Raw genomic sequence first — 20,500 nt, 5'->3', positions numbered from 1 at the left:
ACGCACAGGCCTCGGCCAGAAGCCACAGTTTGCTAAGTAGACAGCTGAAGAGACCCTGTAAGAGCCCGAGGCTGGGGTCTTGATTCTTCATCTGAGGCACGAAGCACGAGGGGGCCATTCTCTTTCAGCGTATGACGAAGAAAGCATGTGAACGGCTCAGGTATCCAGGTTGTAACCATCTTGCTCTAGAGGAAAAAGCAATCCGGACTCAAGGTAGAGCTGATATCTTTTATTAGACCAACGAGATTTTTGCAAAAAAAAACCAAAATGTCTGTCATTGCAAGCTTTCGTGAACAGCTTAGATGCTTGAAAGGTTGCCATCTCCCACCCCTCCCCTCCTCTGCCTCACCACCAATTCGGCTAACATGCTGGATAAGCCTAATGCTGCATCACCGAGAAATGAATTGCAGCCAATGCGGGACCTCACGTCTTCTTCCTTCACGGTGACGCGACGAGTAGATAAGCAGAGGGACGGGGAGAAAAGGCAAAAGAGCGTGTTGCTCTGGCAGAGGTATCGCAGGAGGCATCATCAGGCTGGGATATTCCAGTCATAGCGCCGTGGTTCCCGCAACGAGAAACCCTGAGGGGATGGGGGTGGTTTTTGGGAGATGCCAAGATCTTCCAAGGCCACTGAATAGAGGAGATGGATGAAACGGCTGCCGGGATCAGGCCCTCTGGCAGTGGAAAGAAATGCTCCACGTTGCACCTGCCAACGATCTCTGCCGCTGAATGGACACAAAACCGGTGCCGTGGCTGCTCTCTGAACTAAAGAGTCATAGAAAGAGGGGCTGGAAGGATCTCCAGAGGTCACACTTAGTCCAACCCCTGCCTGAGGCCGGATCAGCCCCGTGCAAACCATCCCAGACAATGCCTCATCTAAAACTACCGTCAACCCTGACACAACGCCCAAACCGGCCACAGCAAAAGCCAGGGGACCACAGCCGCCGATGTCCTGCTTGTATAAAATGTTAATATACACTTAGTAGATCCCAAGTAGAGGCTGTGCCCCCTGCTACAGAGGAAGGCAAACTCCCCCCCGGTCCATACCCATCTGAGCATGGGGTAAAATGCCTTCCTGGCCCCACATGTGGCGACGGGTTTGACCCTGAGTGGAGGGGCTTCAAGTCCCAGCAGGAGCACTGACACAAGCCACTCACCACCCCCCAACCTTGGCTGCCACCAAGACCGCGGCTGTTTGTGATTGTGGTGCCCTAATCCAATCCATCAGACGGCTGGCAAGCATCACTTTTTCTCTGCATCCGGTCTGACGACGGCAGATGCCAGAGAAAGGAGGGTGGGAGGCAGGGTGGGGAGAGAGAAGGAGGTGACACGCTGTCTGCTGTTGACTTTGGCCAATATTTCTTGGGTTGGAAAGTTTGACAAACTGGCAATGGAAAGAGATGTTTATCAGGTATGTTATTTGAGGGATCTGTCTGGTGTTTTCTAAGGTATAGCTATAGATATAGATAACAAAACTGAAAGTTTCCAAACAGTCACCAAGAGAGAGCTCTGTTTGTTAAAACCACCGGAGGGTCTGCGTCGTGCCCTGTTCTATAAAATGGGATGTAAAAATTATACGTCTTTCAAAATGTCCTCGGGCGACTCTGGTAACCTTGTTTATTTAATAACACAGCCTCCGTGTTGCTGGTAGCTTAATGAGATGGCTATGTGGGGGCTGAAGGGGCCATGGGATTCTCATAACACGGCTTGCACCTCTGAGTTACCGGTCAGGAACGAGTCGCGGAGCGACGGTCAGTGCCGAGCAGCTGAAAGGCGCGTCCCAAAATGAGTGCCGATAGTCTCGGCAGATCACGATGTTTATGGTGAAGCCCAGGGGCCTGAGTAGAGACGGGGAATCGGAGTCCTATATGCCATGCAAGCGCAATCGGGAGTGGAAAGCAAACGTCCTCCTGAGCCCAACCTTATTCTTCAGGGTTGAGGGTGCCGACTGGGCAGCATTAAAACACCTTGCCCTGCCCAAACGTGGGGGTCACTTGTTCGAGACATGGGAGACTTCAGTCTCTAGGACACCTTCCCTAAGCACTAAAGGGAAAAAAAGACCGAGCAAAGAGAGTGCCTCACTGCCTTCTCCCACGGGTGACACTCGGGACGCCACGGCCGAGGCAGACTGGTTTTCTACACCGGACTGAGCCAGCAGCTCCTGGCAAGTGGAGACGCGCTTGGAGGGTTGTCCAAAGACAGCGTGTCTCGCTTTCCGACTTAACGTGACGCCAGCAATCCCCGCCGGCACCTTTCAAAGGCAACTAGCTTTGATTTTGGCAGATATTCAGTGGGCCACATGTTTGGTTGATCTGGATGATGTGATTGTTTTTGGGAGGACTTTCCAGGAACATTAAAATTGCCTGGAGGATGTGTTTCACTGGCTGCAGCAGTCTGGTCTGAAAGCTTAACGCCATCCAACTGTGACTAGTTAAGGGTCCCAGGTGCAGCGCTTTGGACACATCATTTCTTGAGACGGGTGCGCCCGCTTCTCCAGCCAGGACAGATAGTGCTAACACACGGCCCGCCCTGCAAATGGCAATATAAAGGAGACGCTTTCTGGCCCGATCTCAAGGAGTTTGAGCCCTGATTTCCTTCCGTGGCTGTGCGTATGTGCCATCCAGCAGAGAAAAGCTGGTGGTGAGAGCACACGACTGCAATGGTCAGCAAAGTCTTGGTTGCTCGCAGCTTTCTGTGTCCCGTCCTCCATCCATCCACTCCCCCCGCAGGCTTCAAGTCTCTGGTAGCGCTAAGTAGAGGCTCTTCTTGCTTGTTATCTGTACAGTCTCTCTCATCCTGGAGCGCTTGGCAAATCGAGATAGTAGTGGAGCAGGTTGTGCTGAATGCAGACATCTTGGAGGTGGCAGGCAGAAGCGGTGACTTTTGCACCCCACCACGGGTTTTTAGAGGTGAAAGAAAAGGGGGAAAATACATGGAAATGAATGGAGGGGAGGCAGTTACCCTTTTGGAAACTGGCTGAAGGAGTGAGATTCATAGACTTGTAGAAAATGAGGTTGGAGGGAACTCAGGAGGTCACGTCGAGTCCAACCCCTGCTCCAAGCAGGATCAACGCCAACTACATCATCCCAGACAAGGCTTGGTCTACCCGTGTCTTAAACACTGCCAAGGATGGAGATGCCACCACCTCTCTGGGGAGCCTGCTCCAGCGCTTCACCACTCTCCTGGTGAGAAAGTGTTTCCTATTATCCAACCTCAACGTCCCTTGCTGCAGCTTGAGCCCATTGCTCCTTGCCCTGTCGTCTGCCCCCACTGAGAACAGCCCAGCTCCATCCTCTTTGCAGCCCCCCTGCAGAGCTGGAGGCTGGTATCAAATCCCACCTCTGTCTTGTCTTCTCTAGACTAAATCAGCCTAGTTCCCTCCTCCTCTCCTCACCAGTCCTGTCCCCCAGCCCCACGACCATTTCCATTGCCCTGCACTGGACTCTCTCCAATGTGTCCACATCCTTTCTGCAGTGGGGGGCCCACAGCTGGACACAGCACTCCAGATGTGGCCTCCCCAGTGGCCTCACTTCCTTTGCTCTGCTGGCATCCCCAATGCGCCACCCTCCCTTAGCTGACGGACCTTTGGCTGAAACCCTTCATCAAGGAAGCAGCACGCTCGGATGTGGTTGCAATCTCAGCCTAAAAACAGTCAACCAGTTTAATGCAGCGCTGCTTAGGCCGGGCTATGACGAGCGTCGAACAAGACACAGCACAGCCGTTTTAGTTGTAAATGGCAATTGAATCCAATTGGATGCAATTGTTCTGAGGCAAATTGTTCATTCAGATATATCCCAGATACCTAATGTCAGTCTGCAAGGTCTGGGGTTTGCTGCAGGCCACTTGGCACGGTGACTCCAGACTAATCGGTGCTGGACGTTGCATTTGAGAAGCGTGATATCCTGGACCACTGCATGATAGTTTAGCTCTCAGTGGACTCAGGGGCCTGAAGCTTCAGCCGGGCAAATTGAGGTTGAGATTAGGAAGACCAAGGCCTGGAACAAACTACCTAGAGAAGTTGTGCACTCGCCTCAAGAGCAGGTTGGACAGACACTTGGCTGGGGTGGTTTAGTCAGGGATGATCCTCCCTTGAGCAGGGAGCTGAACTGGATCTCATGAGGTCCCTTCCAGCCCTGCTTTCCTATGATCCTATAGTCGTAGCTGGAAGTTATGACTATAGGAAGTTATGACTACAGAAGTTGCAGGTGATATTCTTTAAATCCACTCCCCAGAGATGGATGAAGAGTCTGCTGGGTGTCCTGCTGTTTTCCCATGTCTTTGCTTCCCATAACACAGAGGAGCAAAGCCAGCCCCCATGCACTAGAAATCTGGGGGTCATTGCTGTGCAAAGCCAGCCTCCCCAGGAGCATCAGCTTTCAGCTTCCATGCATCTCCGTGTCCGTCTGCAGCAGCAGGTCCATGGTGCAGCTTCTGCCTGCACTTGGCTTTGGGCAGCAGCAAGAAGCTGGAGGTTTGCAATAACCTCCAGCTCTATTTTCTACTCAGCTTAGAGATAGGAAAAGCAGTTGGGATGCTGGCTGTTTGGGGGAGACAAAAAAGCAAGCGTGGAAGGGAGCGGCGCAGACTCCTGGCTTGACTTCCAACTTGGGAAGAAAGCATAACAGAGTGTCCACATAAAATCCCCTTTAAAACCATAGCTTATATCTTTGTTGTTCTACCAGCAAAGACCATAAAAAACTGCTTCTGCGCAGCTTGTGTGGATTTCACAGCCAAAGTGAAGTCGCTCAGAGACCGCTGCCAGGTCAAGCGTCTTACTTTGAACATTTTCACAGCTCAAGTAGGATACGGGACGCCGAGAGCAAGCCCAGCCCCACACCTCCCATTTGGAACGAGCTGTTGCTGAACGATGAGGAGAGAGAAGTATTTGGGAGTGGGGGACTGGACAGTGGGTCATTTATTTGCTCAGGAAATCTCAGCAGCTGGGCGGGGGGGGGGGTTTCGGGAAGGTTTCTATTTATTCCTTACCCAATTTTGCAGCTGTGCAGAACAAAGCTCAGGCAGGTCAAGCAACTTGCCCTGCATCATGGGATGAGTCATGGGCTCTGGAGAGATTAGGACCTGCTTCCTTTTGTCTTCCAGCCCTTTGTAGTCAGCAGAGCTAAACCACAAAGCTCCTTCTGGTTTAAAAGTATGTTTCAACCCAAGACGCAAGAACAAGGTGAAACGGGACACCTCCCAGGCTAAACCAGTGGTGGGGACTGAAGATGGACACTGTCAAAATGGATTAAGACACAATGGCAATAGCTGGCATAGATCTTAGTGGATATTTGTCCTTTCATTTCTTCATGTTGTTATTCATAATGGCCCCATTGGACTCACGAAGCTAAAATTAATTTCAGTGCCAAAGCTGTCTTCTCCATTGTATGTACATGGCTAGTTCGCTGCATGTGTGTGGCTAGGTGCTCACGGATGCTGTGAATCATCCAATCGTCCATCCTTGTCAGGTTGATTTTGCTTGCTGGACATTTTCTTGGGTACTTACGGAGGGTTGCAGGCAGATAGCGTGCACCGTATTGGTTGGTCATCATCGTAGGATGGCTCCTTGGCTAGATAATGTAGGGTTCTTTGTGACTGATGGGTGCCTTGTGCGTGCTGGTTTGTCCTGGATATTCATAAACCCTAGAATACATACATAACAGAGATTCACTGTTGGGTGTGAGGGGCTGGGCCAGGTTCCTCATATGCACGTGTTTGCACTGGGTACATGTTGGATATGCATGCGTGTTCATGTTGGGTATGCGTTGGGCATGCGCACGTGCTTGCATTGGGTACGTTGGATATACACAGGGCCAGTCCAAGGGTATTTGGTGCCCTAAGCGAACTGTGTACCCCCACCACTTCCAATATAGAGGAAAATAAGACATCTAGAATTAACTTTTACATGTACTTATATGATATTCAAAATGAACAATAAAACAATAAAAAGAAAAGTTTTTATTGATTGGTTCACACTTTTCATTAACCCTAACACAATTATACTGAAAAAACTCTAAAAGAATTTGTTGTAATACGTGTATAATTAAAAGAAAATCCTCATGAACATTTGTGTAAAAAATTAGAGCTTTGCTTTTCGTGCTTTCAGTTTCTGTTATTTAGAACGATGTTCCTGTTATTTTGTTCTGCATATAATTTTGCCCCCCCTCCAAAAAAATGTTGGTGCCCTAGGTGACTGCCTAGTTCACCCAGTGGTTGGACCGGCCCTGGATATACTTGGGTATGCATTGGGTATTCACATGTGTTTGCATTGGGTACGTTAGATGTACATGTATATTTGTGTTGGGTATGCATTGGGTATGCACGTGTGTTTGTATTGGGTACACATTGGATATACATGTATGTTTGCATTGGGCACATGTTGCATATACACGTGTGTTTGTGTTGGGTATGTGTTGGGTATGCATGTGTTGGGTGCATTTAATTTATTTGCAGGGTTCGGGGAGAGAAGCATTGAAACATTTGCAGGGGGGGGAAATCTCACCGAAAAAATCATATGACCTATGAGAACACACATCCGAGGGAAATGAGGTGTCAAGTTTTGGTTCTCACTGGATTCTTAAATAATAAAGCAAAGGACGCGGTAGAATAGGCAGAGCTGCTCTCGCCGTGTTTTGAGATAATGTGTTCAGTAATGCAGCAGAAACCCATTAAACAAATCATCTTGTTTCCCCGACCTTTCAGTCCACTGACAAATCCTTTCTCCTTTAACAGGATTTGTTTCGGAGAGCTCGACCATGTGATCTGGCACTCTGGAAATGTCTTCATTTAACAGATCTAAGCCCACATCCTATTTGCTGTCAATCCCATTGGCTTCGGCTGAACGTCATTGAGAACAGAGTATAACCCTTTCCCCTTTCATCTGGTTCTCCTCTCACCTTTCCCTTTGCAGGGCACTGGAAATGTATGCTTTTAACAGCGTGTTTCCTTATCAGCTGTGAGGCTGAGCCCTGTGGGAAATCTGGATATCTTTGGCCCTTTCAATCAGAGTAAATATATTCTCTTAAATAATCTATTCCCTTAGCAGACACATGTTCATGTTGGCCTCATGGAAGCTACTCAAGCTGGAGGGCAAAGAGCTTATGAATTGTAATTCTACCACTTGTATGTACCATGATGAATTTAAGTCACATACCAGCAGTCTTGAGATTACAACTCATGAGTCATGACTTTCTTTAAAACCACAGCCCAGCCTCAAGCTAAAGTTGAGGCCCTTCTGTCTCTGTAAGAGATACGGTACTTGAGCAACCCTAAAACAGTCCATTCAGTACAGGTCTGTCATCCAGGTACTGGGAAAGCAATGGAAGACCCCAGATATCCGTTATCAGACCTTTGCAAATAATGAAGAGCAACAGACCTGGAATTTTAAAAACCTGAGCCGTCGAGATGAGAGGACCAGGCAGTGATAAATGTTTGTCAACTAGACATAGCGATATGTACATTAATTACTTTGAGAGAAGGGGTCAGATTGAAGGAGAATGGGATGAATGAAACAATTCCTAGCCAAAAGATGGATTAAGGGAAGAAAAGGCTGATGATATAGGAGAAACCATTGCAACTGTCCATTGCAACTGCCGTGGACAACCGTTGCAATGTGCATTGCAACTGCTGTGGGCAACCATTGCAACTGCCATTGCAACTGCTGTGGACAACCACTGCAACTGGCCACTGCAACTGCCGTGGACAACCATTGCAACGTGCATTGCAACTGCCATGGACAACCATTGCAACTGGCCACTGCAACTGCTGTGGACAACCACTGCAACTGGCCACTGCAACTGCCGTGGACAACCATTGCAACGTGCATTGCAACTGCCATGGACAACCATTGCAACTGTCCATTGCAACTGCCGTGGACAACTACAGCAACCATAAGGTACACAGGCTTCTAGGTTGTGCTGGAAGAAGAGCTGAATGCAGAACACAAGGTGAGATGCCGTGATGGAGTCCTGTGTCCCGTGCAGGACACCATCCCATGGAGAGGAGAGGAGAGGAGAGGAGCTGCCTGGTTTGCAGAGGGTTCAGGGAATAGCAGTGTGCACAAACCCTGATCTGAAGAAACACGAGAGAGTTTCAGGAAGCAGTTTTACCTTACAAGTCTGTTGAAACAGGATTTCCAGGGGATCCGGACAGGTGGAGGAGGATTGAAGGGGCTGGTGAGAACCTAGTAAGAAGGAGGAAAGCGCAGCGTGGATGCATTTTTCCTCGCCTGAAACAGCACGGGCTTCTGACCAGGTGCTGAGCTAAGAAGAAAGCTCGGTCCTCCACGACGCAACCTGCAGCCAAGCAGCCTAATCTCTTGGGATACTGAGTCTGCAATGACCCGCCAGGGCAGCTTCGCAGCAGAATTGGGGCTGACCTGCTTTTTCATCGTTTGTAAGAAAAAGGAGTCTCCTCTAGATCCCCTCTCTCTCCTCTCATCTAACTCTCGCATTGCTTAAGTCTTATCCCACAGACTCGATGGCCTGTGGTTCACAGGGCACTGCCAGATATTGCTCTAGAAAAAATAACCCTCCTTTTTTGGAGAAGAGTTTAACGTCATCAGCCTTTTGCTTGTTCCTCCACCAGACCAAGGCAGCCCTTCAGGATCACAGACATCCTTTGCCAGTTGAGCAAACTGATGGTTAATTGTTTTCTGGAAGTGCTGCGCCTCGTAAATCCAAGATTGCCACCTGCCCTGATCGTCTGGGGACGGGGTCTCTGGTTTCATCGTCCCATTCTGCATCTGCACGATTATTTCAGTGGGTTTCGTTTGAAATAAACCCCAAATTTATTTTTTCCCCGTGGAAAACACTTCCGTTGGTTGCCTGCCCACGTGGCATCGTCACATTAAGAGCAATGATTTGCACTATCGCCTTTGTCCTGCCCTGCAGGACCAGTCTCCAAAGTTGCAGTCTCACAGCATCACAGATAAGGATCGTAGAAAAATGAGGCCTGAAGAGATCTCAGGAAGTGAAATCTAGGCCAAGCACCGCTCGAGACAGGAGCAACCCGGTCTGAGCCATCCCAGACAGATGTTTGCTCAACCTGTGCTTATAAATTCCAGTGACAGAGACTTCACAACCGCTCCAGGTAATTTATTCCACTGCTTCACCACCCTCCTCGTTAGAAAGTACTTAATAGCTAACCTAAATCTCCCATGTTGCAATTTCAGTCCATTATTTCTAATCCCGTCTCCTACGCGCACAAGGAACAAGTGATTGCTATTCCCTTTCATAAAGACTCTTTTTGTTTGGAGGCTATTACCCCTCAACCTCCTCCTCGCTGGACTAAAATCATCGCAGCTCTTCTGGCTTTCTGTCGCAGAATCTATGGCTTTAATTAGCAAAAACAGAACATTTTTGTCCCACTTTCTCCAAGCAATGGGGTAAGTGAGATGGAAATGCTGCTGGGGATAAAATACCCCCCAAGCATAGAGATCTCCCTGCCCTGCTGGCAATCAGCACATTTTGAATTTGTCTAGGAAACTCCTGGCTCAATGTGCAGGATGCAAAACCCTCAGTTAATTCTGGAAGAGGCTATATTGCATCATGACATGGAGCAAAGATACAAATCGCTCAACCGTGACCTGTCTTTGGGACACAAGAATCACGATAGTTTCATAGAAATCATAGAAAACGAGGGTTGAAGGGACCTCGGGAGGTCACATCTAGTGCAACCCCTGCTCCAAGCAGGACCAGCCCCAAATACAGCATCCCAGGCAAGGCTTTGTTGAGCTGGGTCTTCAAAACCTCCAAGGATGGAGATGCCACCACCTCTCTGGGGAGCCTGCTCCAGTGCTTCACCACCCTCCTAGTGAGAAGTTTTTCCTAATATCCAACCTCAACTTGCCTTGCTGCAGCTTGAGCCCATTGCTCCTTGTCCTGCCATCTGCCCCCACTGAGACCAGCCCAGCTCCATCCTCTTTGCAGCCCCCCTGCAGGGAGGTGAAGGCTGCTATTCAATCCCCCTCGGTCTTCCCTTCTGCAGACTCAATCAGCCCATTTCCCTCAGCCTTTCTTCATAAAGTTTCCCACTGCCAAACTCAAAAGGCGACGGCTTCCAGGGACAGCGCCGTGGATGTGAACACGAGGCAAGAGCTTGCCCCCGGTAAGTTTTTCTCACCCTACGGCTGCGAACGCAAACAGGAGGAGAACGCGCCACGTCAGCCCCAGGTTGTGAAACTTTTCTTCTAATGTCAAATAAAATATATATATATAAAAAGAAAAAAGAAAAAGATGACTTGGAGCTGATTCAGGCCTTTGATGTGAACTCCAAGGCTTGAGACAATTGTGTGTTTAATGCCCTACTGTTTCTGTGCTTGGCACGGACTCCTTCTTCTCTCCCGGTTTCTTGGATCACATTTTCGTTCAGCGCTTCTACCTTTTTGGGGGGGAACGTCCAATGAATAACGGGAGGTTGGGGGCAACGTTGAGTTTTTGGGCGGGCGTGTTCAAGGGGCTGCGCAACGTGGGTGCTGATTGGGGATGGTTGGGGATCTCGTTGAGGATGGTCCTGCTCGGAGCAGGGGTTGGGCTAGATGTGACCTCCTGAGGTCCCTTCAATCCTCATTTTCTATGATCCTATGATTGTAATATTAATTACACTGGGTTTAAGCTGGGGCACACATGACCGATTCAGCCTGCTGCAATGCCTTCCCCAAGCACCGCTGTGCTCGTCTTCCCAGAGGGAGCCAGCGTCAGCCTGAGCGAGCAGGAAATGAGGCTCTGGTTTTGGGCAGAAAGGAGAAAATTCCAGGTGTCGGAGGCAGCGTGAGCAAAAAGATGATTCATCCTTGCCTCCCCTGGTATACTTGCTGCATCTGGAGACAGGGCTAGATTTTGTACTGACTTAACACCCCACGACAGGGCTCTGCCGCCAATGGGATTGGGAATATAACGTGGGGGCCTGCTTCAAGCCCTTCTCCTGACGCTGCTCCCCAAAACACACCAGCACAGCCCAGGGACTGTGTTTCCGAAACTTATCCCCCATCACCTGAGAGACTGAGCCCTGCTCATCCACAGCTCCCCGCTTCCCTTGGCTCCCGTGAGCGCACCCACCTACAAGTCGACTCCCCGGATGCCTTGAGAAATGCAAGACGCCAGCCGCTGCCTTAAAATCCAGATGTGGACGCACAGTAACTCATGCTCGTGGCCAGACTGGGACGTTTACAGTAAAGCAAAGCTGTGGCTGTAAATAGTCTTACGATGGGTTGATACGACAAGCACCTGGCTCTTCGCTGAGTCTCTCCAGGGCCCTGCCAGGACCTACCGCCAACACGAGGTCAAACCAAGCAAGCACAGCAGAAAGGTCAAGCTTCAAACCCATCATGGGCTCAATGGGCTCCTCCCATGCTAACGACTTGGAGATCCTACGCACGTCATGATAAAACCCTTGGGCGTTATCCCCCCAACTGCAGGACGCTAATGTTGCAATGCAGGCGTATGGAGACAGAGCTTTTAGGATTAAGATGCATGCTTAGGTTTGCTTTTTTCACCCTTGCTGTGCTGTTGGCTGTCTGGGGAAGGAGTTAACTCGGGCAGGCGGACACTTCAAGTCCCCTGAGAGGCAGATAATGGCTTGGCCTCATCGGTGCTCAATTGACAAGACAGGTGTCACCTTTGATGTCCTTCCTCTGCCCAGGTGGGGCCCCATGTCCCTGGCTAGGGGACCAAGAACCAACCCTAACCCTACCCCTATGCCTACCCTACCCCTAACTCTAACCCTATGCCTACCCCTAACCCGAAGCCGACCCTTAATACTAGAAGAGAGAAAAGCCTGAACTGTGGGCTTAGGGAAAGGGTAGATTGGCAGGGATCTGGTGAAGGAGGGACAGATCGAGCCCAAGACCCAAGGGCTGGCCCAGGCAGGGGGAGAGATGCGAAACTGCAAGTGAGAGAGATGCATGCAGGCCTTCTGTGGGTGAACTCTGTCTTAGTTCGACTATAAGATTATTTAGTTTAAATCTAGACTAACACAGCTCATTACCTCTCTTAGCCCTCTTGCCAGATTGCCGTGTCCCTTGTGGAAAAATTTCCAGCCCTTTTTTTACAAAGGAGCTGCTCTGAGTCACTGCATTCACCGAAGGGCTCGATACAGCGGGTCTCTGGAGTAGTCCCATCCCATGCACAGGACTGCAGCGTCCTGGAGACAGTCTTGCACGAAGCAAAGCTTTTTGCTTTAGGGGTTGCAGTCAGGAAAGCTCTTAGAGCAGCCAAAGGTACAGCCGGCCCCATCGCTGTGACCAGCGCAGCATCCTAGGATGGATTTATAGACAAGGAGGGCTGGAAGGGACCTCGGGAGGTCACATCGAGTCCAACCCCTGCTCCAAGCAGGACCGGCCCCAACTACCTCATCCCATTATTTATCAATATATTGCCTCGCACGGACAACCCCATGTAAACATGCCATCCAGCTGCTGAAGACATCCCAGCATGCACTGCTGGTGCTCCAGGTGTGTTCTCTCTAGACCCTCTATCCCACACTGAGGCACGATGGGATAAGCACCTCATTTTTACTGAAAGGTATTAAAACCAATGCAATTCAGCAATGTGCGAAAGAGGTGCCCTAAAGCCAGGCAGTGACTAAAAGTCGCCTCACAGGTCCCTGGAGGAAAGCGAGCGGTGTCGTGAACGGGGGACTGAAACAACTCGTTACGACGGGAAAGACAAGCAAATGTGCAGCTGGGAGTGTATAAGGAGGGCCTGTGCATGCAACCGAGCTGTGTCGCCTGTTCGGTGATTGCATTCCCGTCTGCAGGAGACTTTGCAAAGAAGCCAGAGAGGCTGAAGCAGGGAGCAGACAGCCCCGCCAGGCACCGTATCGGCTGCAAGTCCTGAGCTGTTAATCCGCACAACAAAGCAAAGGCTGAGCGCTAAAGGCAGGTTTCAAGACCTGGACCTCCTTCTCCAACTTGTCACCAGCCCAGCTGGCCAGCAGGCAGCGCTGATTCTGAATGTAATTAATCATAATCTTATCAGATTATAACGCTTTTTTTTTTTCCCCTGGTTTATCTCTTTTTGGCAACCGAAAGGCAGTAACTCAGGAGAAAAGGTGAAAGGAGCCTGCTATGTCTCGAACAGGGAGAAAGGAGAAAGGTGCGAGAGGAGCGCGGTGGTGACGGCCGCTCCTGCAGAAAATGGTGGAACCGGGTTTTCCTCTCTCGGGGGTGAGGCAGCTGGAAGAGCATTGTCGTAAGAAAATAACATCCGGTAACTTTAAATGGGAGGGGAGGGGAGAGGGTCCTCCAGAAATTAGCTGAGGGATATCACCATCCTCCAGGTGAGCAGTACCATCATCCTCCAGGTGAGCGATATCATCCTCCAGGTGAGTGGTATCATCATCCTCCGGGTGAGCGGTATCATCATCCTCCAGGTGAGCGGTATCACCATCCTCCGGGTGAGCGGTATCATCATCCTCCAGGTGAGCAGTATCATCCTCCAGGTGAGCGGTATCATCATCCTCCAGGTGAGTGGTATCATCCTCCGGGAGGTGAGCGGTATCACCATCCTCCGGGTGAGCGGTATCACCATCCTCCGGGTGAGCGGTATCACCATCCTCCGGGTGAGCGGTATCACCATCCTCCGGGTGAGCGGTATCACCATCCTCCGGGTGAGCGGTATCATCATCCTCCAGGTGAGCGGTATCACCATCCTCCGGGTGAGCGGTATCATCATCCTCCAGGTGAGCAGCATCATCCTCCAGGTGAGCGATATCATCCTCCAGGTGAGCGGTATCATCATCCTCCGGGTGAGCGGTATCATCATCCTCCAGGTGAGCGGTATCACCATCCTCCGGGTGAGCGGTATCATCATCCTCCAGGTGAGCGGTATCATCATCCTCCAGGTGAGCAGTATCATCCTCCAGGTGAGCGGTATCACCATCCTCCAGGTGAGCGGTATCACCATCTTCCAGGTGAGCAGTATCATCATCCTCCGGGTGAGCAGGGGCTGAAAGGAGCAGGTAGTCGAGTTTTGCTGCATTTGAAATAAGTTGGCAGATCTCGGTTTGGTGCCGTATAACTAAAGCTGCTCTCTCAAGGGGAACGATGACAGCCCTTGTTGACAGTCTCATCGGACAGGTGACATTCGTGTAGCCATGAGTCCCTTCTGTGTTGCCCCTGTGGGTAAGGTGAAGGCTGAGGCACCGTATGCGGCGGGGAGCTTCTAGCTATTGCCCTGACTAAAGGAAGCCTTAAGAAATGTCAAGAAGTAGCACTGGGATCCTATAGCACCATGAAAACCCTTAAAGGGAAATAATAACTGGGCCAGGACAGAAGGTGAGAAAGCATTTGCAGATGCAAATCATAACCTCAATTAATATCGAGTGGGAAATGCTCCTCCCAATTGACGTTTTTATTTAAAAAAGGCAGATCCACCCTACCTCCATTGCACTCAGCTGCTATTTGCCCCTCTCCCGTAGCTGCAGAAGAGCCGGTATCAGAAGCAGCACAAATGAACCAGCCCTGAAGCCATGCGGAGATCGCTGATCAACTTGCCAACGCACCGAATATTTGTGTTTCAAACCAAAACGCTCTTTGGACATCACCGAATGGATGTGGTTTTCTGCAAACAGAACCAGCCCCGTCGCATTTACCCCTCCTGTCTTCGGTGCACCCTTCTCCCCCAAGGATGACACCTACCCCTGCTGCCTCCTGCCCTGACATGACGATCTGCTGTAGTCCCACAGCGGGGGATTGCAATAGAGCAGGTACTGAAAACAGTCTGCATTCAGCTCCAAAAGCTCTCGGCCTCTCGAAGAGTCATAGACAAGCCGGGTTGGGAAGGACCTGTAGTCCAACCCGCATCTCCGTCCATCCTCCCCAACCGTGCTAGCAGCAACATGGAAGTGAAAACGGCAAGTCCTGTTGATTTATCCTCCAGGGTTAACCCAGGAAGGAGGGGAAGGATCCAGTGCTGGTAGAAGACAAGCTGGGCAAAGAAAGAGAAGTGATCTCCAAGCTTCGCAGGGAGCGGGGCGGGGAGATTGTGGAAAGATGTTGCGCCACGGGGCAGGTATGTAAGACGGAGTATGGAAATCGCAGCAGACGTAAAAAGCCTCCTGCAATTCAAGACGGAGCTAGGCTCTGTCTCAGAAGAAGGCGGGAGGGCAGGAGACCAGCAGGGCCACGGCGAATCCGACGGGGCGCGCTGCATCGCTTTGGGCATCACGAGGCCGTCCCTGCCTGGGGCCTTACGGCCCTGGCATCGTCTAAGCAGGGGTGGCCGACCTGTGGCACGTGTCCCACGCGTGGCCCAGGCAGCCGGTGTGTGTGACACGTGGAGAGGCAACAGAGGGGCAGACAGGCCACGGAGATTGGGCACAGGGTGGGAAGAAGAGGACCCAACAGGGCAGGGGAAGGGGCAGAGGGTGCAGGACTCATTGGTGGCATGCCTGCCAAAAAGGTTGGTGCCCCTGTCCTGAGGCACGCTCTGCCACACGCGCTTCTCCAACACTCGCCACGAAACCTGGGCAGACACAGAGGAGCGGGAAGGAAAATCCAAGCTCCTTTAAAGCGTGCTTCTTCCCAGAGGCTTCCCTGTGCCCATCTGCAGGAAACAGGCCACGTCTTCCTGTGCCACCCGGTGCCCTGGTACCCGACGCTGGAAAAGCCCGGCGCAGCCCCGGTATTTCGTGACACCGCACGGGCAATCACACCGTGGCATAACACCGGCAGAGCACGCCGAGCGGAGGCATCTGCTCCAGCTTCCCAGAGCCAGGCAGAATTTATACCCCTCCTTGTATTTATTCTCCGTTGCTGGTTATCCCATTTGTTTAATTAGACACAGGTGTTTTCTGCACTTCAGCTGGGAGCACTTTCCCTTTCCAGCCAACTCCGGCCCTTTCTCGGAGGCCGAGTTACCTTGTGCATGTGCAGGGGTGGAGGAAGGGGAGGGGAGGGGAGGGGGAAGAAAGAGATTGCTTTTTGCTGCCTCAGCAAATGTGTGTTAAAGCAGTTTAGCGATTGAGGCTGTGCCTCTGCCTGGGGCCAAAGCTGGAGCATTGTCTGCATTTCAAACAATTTACAGTGAAAAAGAAAAGGGGTGGGAGGGCGGGGAAGGGGGGGAGAGCGAGAGTCACGGGATCTTTGCAAACCTGCAACGTGGCCCTATTTGAAGATCTCCAAGCGCTTTACAAAATGCTCCTAGGGGAAGTCTCTGGAGAGGAAGAAGCGTGTAAGGAGCAGGACACGCCGAGCTATGCCGCAACCTGCCCACGGGCGTGCAAGCGTGTGGAGGGGCAGGTCCCCCCGGTCCATCCGCCGGGCCGGACGATCCTCCTCCCTCTGTACAGGCAGATACTCAAGGCCCGTAGTAAAAATCGCAAAACCACCAGAGCCTTTTTGCTAGATAGCAAGTGCTATGTTCCCGTCAATTCAAGGCCAAACTCTGCTCGCTGAAGGGTCACAACGTTTGACCCCTGAACAGTTTTTGCCATGGGAACTTACCCAAAACCTGATTTCTGAAAGGGACTGAGATGTTGGGGTCCCAGTCCGAGACAGCCGAAGAAGGACCCGATTTCCAGAGGTTGGGTACGTAGCTCCTTCTGCAAAATCAGACCTAATGCTCTCATACTCCCATAACCAAAATCACTAGTCACTGAAGAAAATCCTGTCCGTCGACTTTTAATCATCCAAAACAGAGACGGTAACTCGAAACGCCCGTGTATTGATCTCGAGTTGGGGGGGGGGCTCATATTTGACAAGTGCTTTCAAACCAGTTCCCCCAAGAGGCACGTGAGAAAGCAAAATATGAATGCTATCTCCTCTTTAAAACTCCTGGATGGTTTATTTTTTCTTCTTTAATGATACAGAAAGCTGCTGGAGAGATCCTTTCATTCATCCTGGCCTGAAAGTCCTTGGAGGCAGTATGCCACCTAGCCCTCGCCGCCACTATTGCAGCCCGTGCTCTGCCACTCGCCGTCTTTGCACGGAGCTGCTCTTAAAGTTGCTTAAACTGCAGCGGTTTCTTAAATTATTGTTATGATTGCAAATGAGAAAAGGACACTGTCAAGAGAAAAATGCTGGATGGGAAGAGAGCATGTTTTGCCCATGATACAGAAACCCAGTCATCTTAAAAGTGAAAATAATTTAGAGTTCATAATCCCTTGTTTGTTGCCCATTTCCTTTTTCTTTTTTGGCATTTCTCTCCGATTAGTCAACGAACCTCAGGCAGCGAGTTTCACTTTTGGTATGGGGTGGGTTTTCTTCCCCTCGCATCTCGAAGGTGTTGCCACGCCGAGGTTTCGTACGGCGAGCGGACTGATTTCACTGCCCAATCGCACAAAGAAGTTTATCGAACTTGCCGTGTCCCTCTCCTACGTACTGGATCCAAGCCCAATCCACAGTGCTCCTTGAGGACAAAGAAAAGAAACCACTCGCCCATATCTGTGAGTCATCTCTCAATCTTTTGAGATGTCTTGAACTTGCTTAGGTTTCCAAATGGCTCTAAAATGCATTGGAGGGGCCAAAGGGATGCTTCTCCATCGTCTCTTGTAAAGCCACGGCCTCTTTCCATGTCAGCAAGGATCATAACGAGGTGCAACATAGCCGAGAGAGGGGAAAAAAACAGTGTTTTCCAAGAAATGTGGGGGGGTTTCTAACAAAGAGCCCACGAGTAAAGCTGAGGATAGGCAGAAATGAAGGCTATGAGGAGATGCTAACAGAAACAGAGTCGAGCTGTCACCTGCATGCTCTCGGCCCGGAGACGAGGGTTACGTAAACGCAAGGCATTCTCACGATAGCCCCTTGGAAAAGCACCAGGCAGGAGAAACCTGATCTTTGGCTGGTGGCAGGGTCCGATGCCGCTAATGAACAGCCCTGTGCTGCTATCTGCCCAGTTCCCTTTTTTCCCCCCTTCTTTAGTGAAATAGTTTCTGCAGCGCTGGTGAAAGAGGCCGGATTGACAACCTGAGAGAGGAGCTCAAACTCCAAGGGCCAGGCATTCAACTGGCAACTCTGTCAAAGCTCCTGACAAGCCGGCTATTTAATACCCCCGGCAGGCACCCGAGCCCGCAGCACAGAGGCTGCTTTTATAATTGGGGAAAGAAGTTTTGAGTCAAGAGGCTGCAGGAAGCATCAGCGTATGGCTAAAGGTTTGAGGCCTGGCGGCTCCCTCCTGCCACGGCCTCTCGAGCAGGAGATGGCGGGGGGGGAGAGAGCTGCGCAGCCCTGCAGAAGGGGAGCTTGCATCCCTGCCCCGGTGCATGTCACCCGTCCCCACCCCAAGGGACACGTGGAAGGCAGCCTGGCAGGACAGGAGGCCACGCTTTAATCCCACTCCGGCTCTAACGATGCATTGTGCAGGGGCTGGAGAGGGAGACTGCACCTCTTTGATACCTGCATGCCTCAGGTTCCCTGTTTTAACGAGGGAAAATGCCCTCCCACCCTCACCATTCTTCCCTTTGAGATCATTGCTTTAATATCCTCAGGGGAAAAGCACAGTGGCTATGCATACCAGTATTATTCTTCCATGCAATCCCCCCCACATTAAAATCCAGAGAAGATTCTTACAAAAATCAAAGGCAGGATGTAGCTAATACACCATAAAAGCAGAAGTATCAGTGCAGAAACCATTTTAAAATCCCTGTATGCATATGCATAGATGTATACTTATGTACATGCATGAAAAATCAGTGGTCTTTCTAAGCTGCCTATCACTTGGGGACGTCACTGTAGCCTAAAGGAAGATGCAGGTCATTTAAAAGGAAACATGCACCCAAAAGCTTGCAAAGAACAATTTTTTTCCAACTATTTTTGGTCTAATAGAAGATACCACATTTACCCAAAGAACGAAGTCTGCCTATGTCCTTAGGCCAACACGGCTACAACCAGCAATGCTAGGAAAGCCCTCAGCACTTCTACCCAGGAGAACTTTTACGATCTTTTCTCCGATGCTTGATGAAGGGTGGCTGTGCCTGAAAGCTCACAATTAAAGCCATTTTTTTTTTTGCAAAAAGCTAGTTGCTCACATAAAAGAGATCACCTCTGCCACGAGTCCTGATTGCTCTCAGCATTTGAGAGCTTCATGGTGCAGAGGGAAGAAGAATACGGTCAGACCGTCCACACCTGGGTACAGGCAGGAGGGAGGTTGCACCAAGGAAGCCCAGAGGCCTCTAAGGAGCATTTCAAGGAAAAGTTGGCAGAAAAAGAGTTAAGACTTTTTAAGTCTCCGGGCCCCAGTGTTTTACCATAGATAAGGGTGCATTCTAGTGGCAAAATCCATGCAATGCAGCCGGCTTTCTGAAGGAGCTCAGGGAGAAAAAAAAAACCCCCTCAGACATACAAAATGTGTGAGTATGGGACGAGGGGACTTTATTTCACTTCAACCTCCTGCAGAAAGGGCCGATCCCTCCGTTTCTCCCTTGGTTGGAAGGCAACACCCCAGCCCTAGCTCGCAACGCAGGTAGCGAGAGCAGAGCCAGCTCCTCTGCATTCGGGGTTGCTGCGAGCTGTTCGGGACCGGACCGTGCACGCCGGAAGATTTGCTTTTTAATCTATTTAAACGGCTGCATGTCGTTGTCGTGCACCGGGGCTGGAGGAGTCCAGGCTGCAGGGGGGTGCTTGTCCTGCGTGCTCCCAGGACGGAGGCCTCTGGGATAATGAGGATTAGGGTCAGGGTTACGGTTAGGGTGAGGGGGTTAAAAAGGCAAAGCAGGCCTGAGATGACTTGAGCTCCACCTGGCGCAAGCCCCCCCACCCCGTTTTCTGGCATCCTGCAGACGCCGCCGCGAGCTTTTCCCTTTGACGGGGGATGTAGCGCGCCTGCCTAGCCCTCCCTGAGGTCACGCCAATGGGTCCGTCGTATGAAGCCTCGGGCGCGAGCACCGGGGCAGCTCAGCAAACCCCAAACCATCCCCTCGAGGCCCCAACCAAGGCACGAGCCATTGCATTAGCACGTGCTGCCTCCATCGCACAACTGCACAAACGCACAACTTCAGAGCCCACGAGACCAAACCCCTTTCTTAAGCCCTGGGCTGAACTGCACGCCTGCCTTCCTCCGCCGGGGAGAGCACATCAGTTGGGGGAACAGGCCCCTTTTCCTCCGCGCTCATCCCACTAGGGCTGATTTCTGCCCCATGGGGGGGTCTGAAGCCTGGAAGTCAGAAGCCGCTCACCCCACCCCCAGGCCTTGTGCGTGCACTGATATTGCCCTGGTTACTGGCACCCTTTCAGACTGAGGTGTCATTGGGATCTCAAATTGCAGCGAGGGGCTGGCAGGCGGCCAGGGGCAGGCTATTTAAAAGCCAGCCTATTCTGCTGTATTCAGTCTCTTTAGAAACTTCTCCAGGGGAAAAGTGTTGGGAGATCTACAAAGTGGATTTTTCTCTCGCTCTCTCACTCCTTTCTCTCTCTCCTTTTTTTTTTTTTATTCTTTCCTTTTTTTTTTTTTCCATCCCCTCTCCTCCCACCTTTTTTTTTTTTGACTCTCCTCCTGCAGACTTTGCACCCCACCTCCTCCCTGCCAGCAACTTTAAATCTGGAAGAGAGAGACAGAGAGGCACAGAG

Source organism: Alligator sinensis, unplaced genomic scaffold (genome assembly GCF_000455745.1).
Source record: "Alligator sinensis unplaced genomic scaffold, ASM45574v1 scaffold991_1, whole genome shotgun sequence".
Lineage (NCBI taxonomy): Eukaryota > Metazoa > Chordata > Crocodylia > Alligatoridae > Alligator > Alligator sinensis.
This window is presented reverse-complemented; position numbering follows the sequence as displayed.